Source organism: Podarcis gaigeae (assembly GCF_964106915.1).
Source record: "Podarcis gaigeae genome assembly, chromosome: 17".
NCBI classification, from domain to species: Eukaryota; Metazoa; Chordata; class Lepidosauria; order Squamata; family Lacertidae; genus Podarcis; species Podarcis gaigeae.
The window spans coordinates 19,530,497-19,543,202 of NC_139694.1; positions in this window are offsets into that span (position 1 = coordinate 19,530,497).

Genomic DNA, 12,706 nt, shown 5'->3' on the forward strand with positions numbered 1-12,706 from the left:
TGTGTTGTTAAAAAAATGGTCCCTCTTTTGTATTTGGGAAACTGAAGGAGTCCTTCTTTTTTACTTTAGTGTATACGCACACACATTAGGACTAAAGTTTCAGCATGCCCCTCAAGTTCCTATGAGTTAAATATTCAGGAAGGAAGACTGCACCCTAACATACAAAAATTGGTGAAATTAAGATTTCCAAAATAGTAGCTGTAACATAATGAAGCCCTTGGCAAAATCTGCCTATGTCTGAAAATTAAAGCAGCTCGTTTTAATGAACTTTAAGGAATGTTTTAATTCGTAAGAGTGTCATAAAAGACACTAGCCCCATGTACTGACTGCCTATAAAAGAGGTGTTATGAAAACTAGACTAGAGTCAAACCGGTATGTTCAGCCAATCGTTTATAAAAAAGGTCTGTTCATATTTTGTTTAGTGACTCATTGTGCTCTAATTGTTGCCTAATGACATAAATGTCACTGTTTGATGTTAGGCCTAGTTATTATGAATGATGCTGCTAATTATACTAATATTATAAACAATACAAACAGGAATATTGATGCCTTCAGCTGTCAGTGTTGATAGTTGACTGCCTAAATTATAACACATTTTTTGAAAAAGAAGAACTGGGAAGGAAAAGGGGGGAGTGCTTTGTTAATTTGAGGGGTAAGCAGCCTCATTCAGAAAGAATTACAATTTCTGACAATCCCCTCTCACCTTCACTCCCTCATCTTCTGGTTACAAATCAGATTTTATCCCTTTACATATATATCTTAACTCAAAATATGACTTCCTTTTCCATATTATCTCTCAGTAATCTATATTCTAACACGTGGTGAAAAGGAACGTGACTTCTTCATTTATGCTGACATGTTACAGTGCAAGAGAGTGAATAAGGTAAAGGACTCCTGGATGGTTAAGTCCAGTCAAAGGCGACTATGGGGTGCAGCGCTCATCTCGCTTTCAGGCCAAGGGAGCCGGCGATTGTCCACAGACAGCTTTCTGGGTCATGTGGCCAGCATGACTAAACCACTTCTGGCGCAACAGGACACCGTGATGGAAACCAGAGTGCATGGAAACACTGTTTACCTTCCCACCACAGCGGTACTTATTTATCTACTTGCACTGACGTGCTTTTGAACTACTAAGTAGACAGGAGCTGGGAAAGAGCGACAGGAGCTCACTCCGTTGTGTGGATTCAAACTGCCAACCTTCTGATTGGTAGGCCCAAGAGGCTAAGTGGTTTAGACCACAGCGCCACACACATCCCTTTTTGCAAGAGAGTGAATCACCAGCACCATGATCCGCCATCCATGAAATGGAAGGCTTCCAAAGATGATTGTCAACTCCTGAATAAACTCCTAACTTCTTTTTATCACTACAAAATACATCACACCATGCTTTTAAACTTCCCCACCATTCAACTCAACGTTGCCATGTAATACAAAATGGTGGAAAGAAGGACTTTGCTGTATTTTAGACAGGCAAAGCAAATCCTGCAATTCTGAAGTCAAATCAGCTTGCTTGTAATTTCTTGTTTTAAACATTTCCCACGCCACACATTACCCAGTTGTTTTGTGTACATGTGGGAGTTAGGAGTGCAGAATATCTAAAATGTTATGAGTTGGGAAGGGGGGTCAGTCTGGATGATATTTTTCTGTGCAGATGTTTTAGGGTTTTACTTGAATTATCCTTAAAAATATATGCACAGGAACTAGGCAGAACAGTGCGTCCCCATGTAGATATGGGGTGAGGTGAAATGGGGCAGATTTGTCCCTTTCTGGATCCAGCATGATTTTCCATTATGTTTTATAGGGTTCATGGTCCTCTTGAAAGCAGGTGCAGGAGTCAAGCTTTATTATCAATATGGAATATAGAATTGTGAACCGGAAGTGTTTCTACTGGGTATAATAGGTCCAGACATACTGAGGGAATTGAGGAGGGTTTTCATGTATGCAACTACTGCCGCCAGAATGTTCATAGCCCAATATTGGAAAAGAGATAAAATTCCAATAAAAAAAATGGAATGGTAGACAAAACTATTTGATTACTCTTAGTTGGCACAATTGACAGGAAAAATCAGGAATCAAGTAGATCAAAAATCTATTAGAGAATGAGATAAATACAGATTATATTTAAATGAGCATTGTAAGCATTTGAAATCTTTGGTATGTTTTGATTGACTTCTACAATGTTATATAGATTGTGGAGACTTTGGATAACACTAAGTTAGTATTTATGTAATATGCAAAGAAATTTGACACCCAGGTTGGGGAGGATGGAAGTACAATTTGGTAGAAGAGTTTTACTTTATTTCTAATATTTTATTTATTAGAGCATCTCCACCCCCATTGTTCTGCCTGCACACTGAGGTCCAGCGCTGAGGGTCTTCTGGATGGTTCCCTCACTACGAGAAGTGAAGTTACAGGGAACCAGGGAGAGGGCCTTCTCGATAGTGGCACCCGCTTTGTGGAACGCCCTCCCATCAGATGTCAAAGAAATAAACTACTATCTGACTTTTAGAAGACATCTGAAGGCAGCCCTGTTTAGGGAAGCTTTTAATATTTGATTAATTATTGTTTTTTAATATTTTCTTGGAAGCAGGGTATAAATATATTATTATTATTGTTGTTGTTGTTGTTATATTTTCTTAATTGTTTCTTTATACTTTTCACACTTTTGGTTGAACATATTATCAGTAATGTAATACATAAAATCAATAAGGATGAATTAAAAAAAAAGGAATACAGAATTGTGTTCTGAATGTGCACACCAATTTTGATTCTGATAGCTCTGTCCCCACGGCAGCTACTGCTGTCGTTCAGTCAGTCGGCAAACTTCCCCAAAAGCCCAAACAGAAAGTGTGGTGCAGGCAGTCCAATGGATACTGTTATGTACTGAAGTTCTCACCCTGGGCCAGCAGAGGGATACTGTAGATAGTTCAGGTCCACATATGCAAATAAGGGATCGAAAGTGACGTTCAGTGATTGGATAGTTACAGAAAGTTGTTACAATTACGTTGTACTGGAGCTCTATATAAGCAGGGTGGTTGAACCCTTCAGTTCAGTTCTGTTCTGGCCTGTGAATAAACAAGAGCTGTTTAAAGAATCGCATTGTCGTCTGATATGTTCACCCACAACTTAACAGATACATTCCATGTGAGACGCTAAACCCACAGTAGAGGAAGCTGAAGTTTGGATGCAGCCTTGCAGGTGGGGGAATAGGCAGTTTCTGGTATGTGCAGGAAATTAAAGAATTATTCTATTTTAAGCCATGTTTTGCCAAAGGGCCAATGTTCTTTGTGATTTGGAGGTAATAATTGCACTTTGGGGGTGGGGAGACTAAACATACGTAGCTAGCCTGCTTCTGAGCCTAAACCACAGAATTTGCCTGCATACAGCATATTAAAGCATAAATTGCACAATAAGACTACATGAAGTCTAATTACCTTAGCCTGGTTGTCAGTTGCAGATATGCAGATATTAGTACAGCAAGCAACACAAAGCCTACTAAGGTAATGCTAAGTACTTCTCAGGTTATTTCAGATAAGAAGCCAGGTTGTAATGGTTGCTTAACAGAGGAACACCTTTGTTGTAGAAGGAACAGTTTGGAACAGCATTATTATTATTATTATTATTATTATTATTATTATTATTATTATTATACCGCCCTATACCCGGGGGTCTCAGGGTGGTTCACAGAATGAAATCAAGTTATAAAACCACAAAACACATAATAAAAATCAAAACAACCCAATAGCTCCCCTCCCACCCCCACCCCACATTTTTAAAGGGCATAGGATGTAAATCAGATCAACCAATGCCCTGGTTAAAAAGGAATGCCTGACACCAAAAGGTGTATAATGAAGGCTCCAGGTGAATTTCCCTGGGGAGAGCATTCCACAGACGGGGAGCCACTGCAGAGAAGGCCATTCTTGTGTTGCCACCCTCTGGACCTTTTGAGGAGGAGGCACATGAAGGAGGGCCTCAGAAGATGATTTCAGGGTAGGTTCATATGGAAAAAGGCAGTCCTTGAAGTACTGCAGTCCTGAGCCATTTAAGGCTTTATAGATCAAAACCAGCACTTTGAACTGGAAACGAATCGGTAGCCAGTGCAGTCGGACCAGGATTGGTGTAATATGCTCAAAATGTCTTGCTCTGGTGAGCAGGACATATGCTCTATCTTTGCTTGTCCACATTAGAGCAAAATGTGAATGTACCCCTTCCTGTCTCCTCATTAATGTTGAGGTGTACATATGACACTCTCCCAAAATTCTTTGATGCCCCCAACCTTTCCCTCCCTTTAAATGTGCTTTTTCTTTTCCCAGTCTTAGACATTCTTGACTTTCCAGTGATCAGAAAACCCCTCATTTAAAGGGGGTGAAGTTCTGGGACAACACTGGGATGAGAAGGACGTTGTGTGGGTGCTCCTACATTAATAGGGAGAGGGGCCAGCACAAATCCACATTTTGCTTCAGTGTGGATGAGCCCTCTGTTCTGATGATACTGCCCTTATTGCTTTTATGGCATATTTTTGTATGCTGCTTGGAGATTTTAAAATCTTAAGTAGTTTAGAAACGTACTTGAATAAATAAATAAAATAATGGGAAGAATTAGTAGCAGTGTTCATAAAGTGTTGCCATAAATTCATTAAGGATAGCTATTTTTTAGTTTCACGGCAAACTTGGCATAGATGCTTTCACCTGAGCAACAAAGCTTACCTGAATCTGAATATTGAACCTGCACTGCAGGAAGAATGATGGGTTTCTTCACCAGCCCTTACAACCCAGAAAGTGAGAACTGGAAGTTCTTTGGGTTTTTTTCTATAATATTTTTTATTAAGTTTGTAAAGTACAGAAAAAAGAATAAAGAGCATGTTATAAAAGTAAAATAAGAAGATTACAAATTTTCTTGTTCTTTTTTCCAAATCTACTGGACTTCCCCACATCCTCCCAACCCTGCATTCTCTGTGAACATAACATCAGCAATTTGTTGACTTATTTCATTACTTATTGTATCCTTCGTTTTATCATGTTACCCAATTTCAAATGTATTATAACCCGAATCATGTACATTTTCATTTAAACACAATAAAGTTATTTCCTTATTCTATCTCAGACTTCCTGTGCCTTAATTTCCATTTCTTTAGTTTAATATTACTGAAGCTAGAGTTTCCTAAAAGGTGCATTTTTTTAACATTCATACAACTTATAGTGTTTTTCCAGATAGTCCTTAAATTTTTTCCAGTCCTCCTCGATTGTTTCTTCTCCCAAGTCTCGGATTCTGCCAGTCATTTCGGCCAATTCCATGTAGTCCATCAACTGCGTGTGCCATTCCTCCAGTGTGGGTAAATCTTGTGTCTTCCAATATTTTGCAATCAGGATCCTTGCTGCTGTAGTGGCGTACATAAAAAAAGTTCTGTCCTTCTTAAGCACTCTCTGGTCCACCATGCCCAGGAGGAAGGCCTCTGGTTTCTTAGGTAAGGTAAATATAAGTACCTTTTTTAGTTCATTATGAATCATTTCCCAAAAGGCCTTCACTTTCGGGCAGGTCCACCAGAGGTGAAAGAATGTCCCTTCCGCCTCTTTACATTTCCAACATTTATTATCAGACAGGTGATATATCTTAGCAAGCTTGACTGGGGTCATGTACCACCGGTATATCATTTTCATAATGTTTTCCTTCAAGGCACTACATGCCGTAAATTTCATTCCGGTGTTCCATAACCTTTCCCAGTCTTCAAACATAATGTTATGCCCCAAGTCCTGCGCCCACTTTATCATGGCGGATTTGACTGTCTCATCCTGAGTATTCCATTTAAGCAGCAGGTTATACATTCTTGAAAGTAGTTTACTTTTTGGTTCTAACAGTTCTGTCTCTAGTTTCGATTTTTCCACCTGGAATCCAACCTTCTTGTCTACTTTAAAGACCTCTTGAATTTGTGCATAATGCAACCAATCTCGCACCTTGTTTTTTAATTTTTCCAAGCTCTGCAACCTCCAATTGTCTCCAATCTTTTCAATAATTTCCCCATATTTAGGCCAATTGGCCTCCATGTTAGGTCTCTTACGTGCCTTGGCCTCCACCGGTGAGAGCCACCTCGGAGTCTTACTTTCCAATAAGTCTTTATATTTTGTCCAGACCATTAAAATTGCTCTCCTAACAATGTGGTTTTTAAACAATTTGTGCACTTTAACCTTGTCATACCACAAATATGCATGCCACCCAAAAGCATTGTCAAACCCTTCCAGATCTAGGACATCAGTGTTTTCCAGTAAGATCCAATCTTTCAACCAGCAGAAGGCTGCAGATTCATAATATAACCTCAAGTCTGGCAGGGCAAATCCCCCTCTTTCTTTCGCATCAGTTAATATTTTAAACTTTATTCGGGGCTTTTTGCCCTGCCAAACAAACTTAGAAACATCCTTCTGCCACTTTCCAAAACATTCCACCTTGTCCACGATCTGTAGGGTCTGAAACAAAAATAACATTTTTGGCAATACGTTCATCTTTATAGCTGCTATTCGGCCCAACAAGGAAAGTTTCAGTCTTGACCACGTTTCCAAATCTCTTTTGATTTCTGACCAACATTTCTCGTAGTTATCTTTAAACAAATTCAAATTTTTGGAGGTCAGATACACCCCTAGGTATTTTACTTTTTTAACCACATTTAGTTCTGTTTCTTTCACGAACTCATCTGTTTCTGTAGTTGTCAAATTTTTTGCTAGAACCTTAGTTTTTTGCTTGTTCAACTTAAATCCCGCCACCCGACAAAAATCAGAAATTAATTCTAACACTCTTTTAGTACTAGGGACTGGCTCTTGCAATGTTAATACCAGGTCATCTGCAAATGCTTTCAATTTATATTGTTTCACTCCGACCTCAAGAACTGGAAGTTCTTTGAATTTGAACATTGAGTTAATTTCAGTTGGGAAGTTGCTGGCAGCTTGGTGCTGAAAATAAACCAAGAGGTGCATTTCTGATTATTTTCCTTCTTTCTTTTTAATAAAAAAAAATCCTTTAACATTACAAAGGCTGCATGCTAAGAAAGCCACAATGCATTCCCTTTTTTAATAAAATAAAAAATAAAACAACAATTGCACAACTTTGTAGAGAAACCCAGTAACATTTGATGCCATTCTAAACAAACTCCAGCTAAAAATATCTCTAAACCAGGCAAATAAAAAGAGATGCTGCTAAGCCTGGGAAGGGGAAATGGTTGAAAATGCACCCTCCTGTGATCCTCTTCTTCAGCATCTGTACTTTTTTTATAAGCTCCATAACAGAATGGAATATAGAAAACTCTGTATATTTCTGACCCTTCCATTGTCAAACAAGATTCTTGCAGAACTGAAAAGGGATCAAGGAGCACCTTTCCTTTACTGAAGCTTATAAAAATGGCTATATATTATTCCCCCATTGCATCTTATAATATTAGGTCTCAGATCACCCAGCACAGCTGATTTACAGGAGGCTTGGAACATACTTTTTCAAAAGAATAAAAAATGCCTAAGCCACATGCAAAATTTGCTACTCAGTCAGATATTTATTATTTGCAACCAACAGCTGTTATAATGCAATTAACAAAATAATAACATAGATTTTAAAAGTACTATCGGCAGGCAAAGCTGTTTAAGATAAAAATGCACATTTAAAACCACCCTACAGGTAATATCCCCTTTTATGGATCACTGCCTTGTCGTGGCGAAGGGGCTTGAATAACTTCAAGAAGCTATGAGCTGTACTGTGCACGGCCATGCAAGACAGACAGGTCATAGGGAAGAGTTTAGACTAAATGTGATCCACCTGGAGAAGGAACTGGCAAACCACTCCAGTATTTTGCCAAAAAAAAACCTCCATGGACATAAAAAAGGATAAGATTTGAGAAGAAAGTGAGAGTTTCCAAAGCATGCTCTGGTTCATGGGGTCACGGAGAGTACAACATGACTAAGACGACTAAACAACAACTAGGTAATATACTTGTATACATTGGCCAGCAACCAACTAGTTTTGAGTTGTATAAGGGCCAACGTGGGACATGGTGTGAAATGTCTTTGATCTGACCCATGTTCCGTGGGCGTAGTTTTAAATCTAAGCTAACTGTGTGTGTATATGGATTGAGTTTCAGCAGATAAGCAACTCTTTTATTGTTTGATTAATTTTAATATACTGAACTAAGAGGATACAGTTCTTCATACTGTCAAAGGCCACCTTGGCATCTCTTGCAAAAGATTACACTATACATCTTTGTGGTCAGAAATGTCCTGAGTTGATTTCTTCCTCTTTCCAGAGGTGTTAATAAACAAAGTTTTGTTAAATGTTGGGCTGGCATTAGCAAAAGTTTCCAAAATACAAAACCAAGATGTTGTTGTTGTTTAGTCGTTTAGTCGTGTCCGACTCTTCGTGACCCCATGGACCAGAGAACGCCAGGCACCTCTGTCCTCCACTGCCTCCCGCAGTTTGCTCAAACTCATGCTGGTAACCTCGAAAACACTATCCAACCATCTCGTCCTCTGCCGTCCCCTTCTCCTTGTGCCCTCCATCTTTCCCAACATCAGGGTCTTCTCCAGGGAGTCTTCTCTTCTCATGAGGTGGCCAAAGTACTGGAGCCTCAGCTTCACAATCTGTCCTTCCAGTGAGCACTCAGGGTTGATTTCCTTCAGTATGGAGAGGTTTGATCTTCTTGCAGTCCATGGGACTCTCAAGAGTCTCCTCCAGCACCATAATTCAAAAGCATCAATTCTTCGGCGATCAGCCTTCTTTATGGTCCAGCTCTCACTTCCATACATCACTACTGGGAAAACCATAGCTTTAACTATACGAACCTTTGTTGGCAAGGTGATGTCTCTACTTCTCAAGATGCTGTCTAGGCCTGTCATTGCCCTTCTCCCAAGAAGCAGGCGTCTTTTAATTTTGTGGCTGCTGTCACCATCTGCAGTGATCATTGAGCCCAAGAAAGTAAAATCTCTCACTACCTCCATTTCTTCCCCTTCTATTTGCCAGGAGGTGATGGGACCAGTGGCCATGATCTTCGTTTTTTTGATGTTGAGCTTCAGGCCATATTTTGCGCTCTCCTCTTTCACCCTCATTAAAAGGTTCTTTAATTCCTCCTCACTTTCTGCCATCAAGGTTGTGTCATCTGCATATCTGAGGTTGTTGATATTTCTTCCGGCAATCTTAATTCCGGCTAGGGATTCATCCAGCCCAGCCTTTCGCATGATGAATTCTGCATATAAGTTAAATAAGCAGGGAGACAAAATACAGCCTTGTCGTACTCCTTTCCCAATTTTGAACCAATCAGTTGTTCCATATCCAGTTCTAACTGTAGCTTCTTGTCCCACATAGAGATTTCTCAGGAGACAGATGAGGTGATCTGGCACTCCCATTTCTTTAAGAACTTGCCATAGTTTGCCGTGGTCGACACAGTCAAAAGCTTTTGCATAGTCAATGAAGCAGAAGTAGATGTCTTTCTGGAACTCTCTAGCTTTCTCCATAATCCAGCGCATGTTTGCAATTTGGTCTCTGGTTCCTCTGCCTCTTCTAAATCCAGCTTGCACTTCTGGGAGTTCTCGGTCCACATACTGCTTGAGCCTTCCTTGTAGAATTTTAAGCATAACCTTGCTAGCGTGTGAAATGAGTGCAATTGTGCGGTAGTTGGAGCATTCTTTGGCACTGCCCTTCTTTGGGATTGGGATGTAGACTGATCTTCTCCAATCCTCTGGCCACTGCTGAGTTTTCCAAACTTGCTGGCATATTGAGTGTAGCACCTTAACAGCATCATCTTTTAAAATTTTAAATAGTTCAGCTGGAATGCCATCACTTCCACTGGCCTTGTTATTTGCAGTGCTTTCTAAGGCCCATTTGACTTCACTTTCCAGGATGTCTGGCTCAAGGTCAGCAACCACACTACCTGGGGTATACGAGACATCCATTTCTTTCTGGTATAATTCCTCTGTGTATTCTTGCCACCTCTTCTTGATGTCTTCTGCTTCTGTTAGGTCCTTTCCACTTTTGTCCTTTATTGTGGAAATCTTTGTACGAAATGTTCCTTTCATATCTCCAATGAGCCCAAGATAGCTCATCCTTTTTATGCTGATGAGCTATGGACCAATAAACTTGGCTTTAGCATTGACTCAGCAAGGAGCTATTGCCAGTTCTGGCTACCTGTCACATTCACATATGTTTTTCACAAAAACTATGGTGTGAAAAGATCTTATGTACTTCACCTCTATTTGTCTTCAGTATGATTTCTGTTTCTTCAGTTGCCTTATCATAACAGTTGCTTTCACTGTGTGTTCACAAACTGTATGAGGCAGTCCCAATAAACAAGTCTTCACTGTGCTGTTTTCACCTTCAGACAAACTATGATTTGTAAATGTGCAGGAGTGACTCTTTATAGCTTTGCTTTTTTAAAAAACGAGAATGTCCTCTGGGATGGTGCAATCATTTATTTCTTTTTATTTCCTCTCAAATGGAGATGGGCTAGAGACATTGAATATTTGTTCTGCCTCTCATGGACAGGTTAAGCCAAAGCACATAGTGCATGATTTCAGACATCACTATATTTACATATATGCCTCTCAGATTTTCTGACAAAATGTAATTTGACTGACACATGCAAAACTAATATGTCTGTTTGACAGCTTTGGCTCTTCTAGTAGAATATATTTCACCTTTGGAAATCATCCAAAGATCTTTTCTATCAACCTGTTTTCAAATCGGTTTCTGATGAATTGCCTGTTATGAAAACCATTGCGCTTCACTTTTGACTGTTAGATTATTACCCAGCAGTGCAATCCTATACAGGTCTCCTCAAAAGGAAGCCACATTAAGATCCTCATCAAGATCCCATTACTTATATTCTGATTCCAATTCTATAGAGTCAAGGAGTTGGACATGACGGTAGAGGTCATATGGACCTGACTCAACCCACTGTTCAGTGCAGGATTTGCACTGCATGTTGTGACTATACCACTCCCTTCAATGCTGTCCACCAAACCTTGAACAAAGGAAAGTTCACCACCTCCTGAGGCAGTCTGATCTATTGTTGAATAACTCTTCCCACTAGGAAGTTTCCCTGATACTTGCTTACCTGCAGTTCCTGCTCCCTAGCGTAACATAGAACAAATTTCCTATATTTTCTGTGCAACAGAAGATTGCTATCATATTGTCTGTCATGGAGCCTCTAGTTAAGATTCCTGCATTGCAGGGGTTTGGACTAGGTGACCCTCCAGGTCCCTTCCAGCTCTCCAATTCTATGAGTCTATGATTCTATGTGTCCTCTTTTTCTTCTTTGGACTAAACAAAGCCGGATCTTCTTCTAAACATTTGTCGCAGGGTTTGCTTTGTAGATACCAAACCATTGGTCTTTCTTCAAAGGCAATACCCAGAACTTGGCACAGTACTCTGGGTGTGACGTAACCAGCCAAGAATACAGTTGACCTGTTACTTAAGGTGATCTTGACATTATGCTTCAAGGAATTAGGACTAACATACAAGACCTTAAATGGTTTGGGACCATAGTACCTAAAAGAGCATCTTCCTCAATATCAACCCTCTGGTTGTGGGTGACCCATGGCCATCTTACATGGCTGAATCTTATAATAATAGAATAATAGAATTGTAGAGTTGGAAGGGACCACAAGGGTCATTTAGTACAACCTCCTGCAATTTAAGAATCTCAGCCAAAGCATCCATGATAGATGGCCATCTTGATATCATAAACATTCAACTTTAGAAATGCTGACTATTATGATTGGTTAAACAAATGAATGTTGTTAATCTGAACTTTGCAATTCATCTGTTAGATACTTTTATATCCCGTGGTATATCAGCTTTCGGATACAGTCAAAAGTTGATTATTACTGCAAAATCCCTGGAAATCAAATGCATATGTTGAACATACCAAATATCATCTCAGATACACTTTCCGGGTGCATTGGAGAATATCTACCAATGAAATTCAAAGAGGCATTTCTGAGATGGGAACAGCAAATTCATTTCAGCTCTGCACAATTGCTTTTCGGTGATACAGTGTCAATAAAGGGATGGTGAAGAGAAATGATGGCTGTTTAATGCTGCCATAGGGTCAACGGTTGCCTGCAAGTAATGACGGGTCAGATCATGATGCAAATTACATGAAGAGTGCAACACAATTTTATTAGTCAACAAGTTCCTATACCTAGCACCTTGGTAGCTATCTATTCTTTCTGAGTTCCTCTTTCTCACATAGCCTTCTAACAGTCTTGTACTTGCATTTAGCACAGATCTTCCTTTCCCTGTGCATATCTCCCCTCCTTAAAAAATGCAGCACATCAGGAGGTTTGGTGTTATCATCTGTGTCTTAGATGTGGGCAGATGCTTGTTTTTTAAATCACACTTACATGTCATCACATTATTAACAGTTGTTAATAATGTGATGATCATTGTCTATACGTCCTACATTCCTTTTTCTTATGATGTCACCATATGTTTCTCTCCCCCCCCCCCCCGCCTGCCACACACCAGTCATTTCTATATGTACCAGCAACTAGGTAAAGAGAGGGTGGAGGGTGGGAGGGATTCAATTCAGTTTCCATTTGAATCCCAATGTATCAAATCTGTACTTTCCCAGACAATATGACAATTGAAACACAACAATCTTTTGAAACTTCTCTTATCCAGATTTCATGATGCAGTTCTCCAACTGAACAATGCTTTAGGGGTAAATGTGCATAAAAAT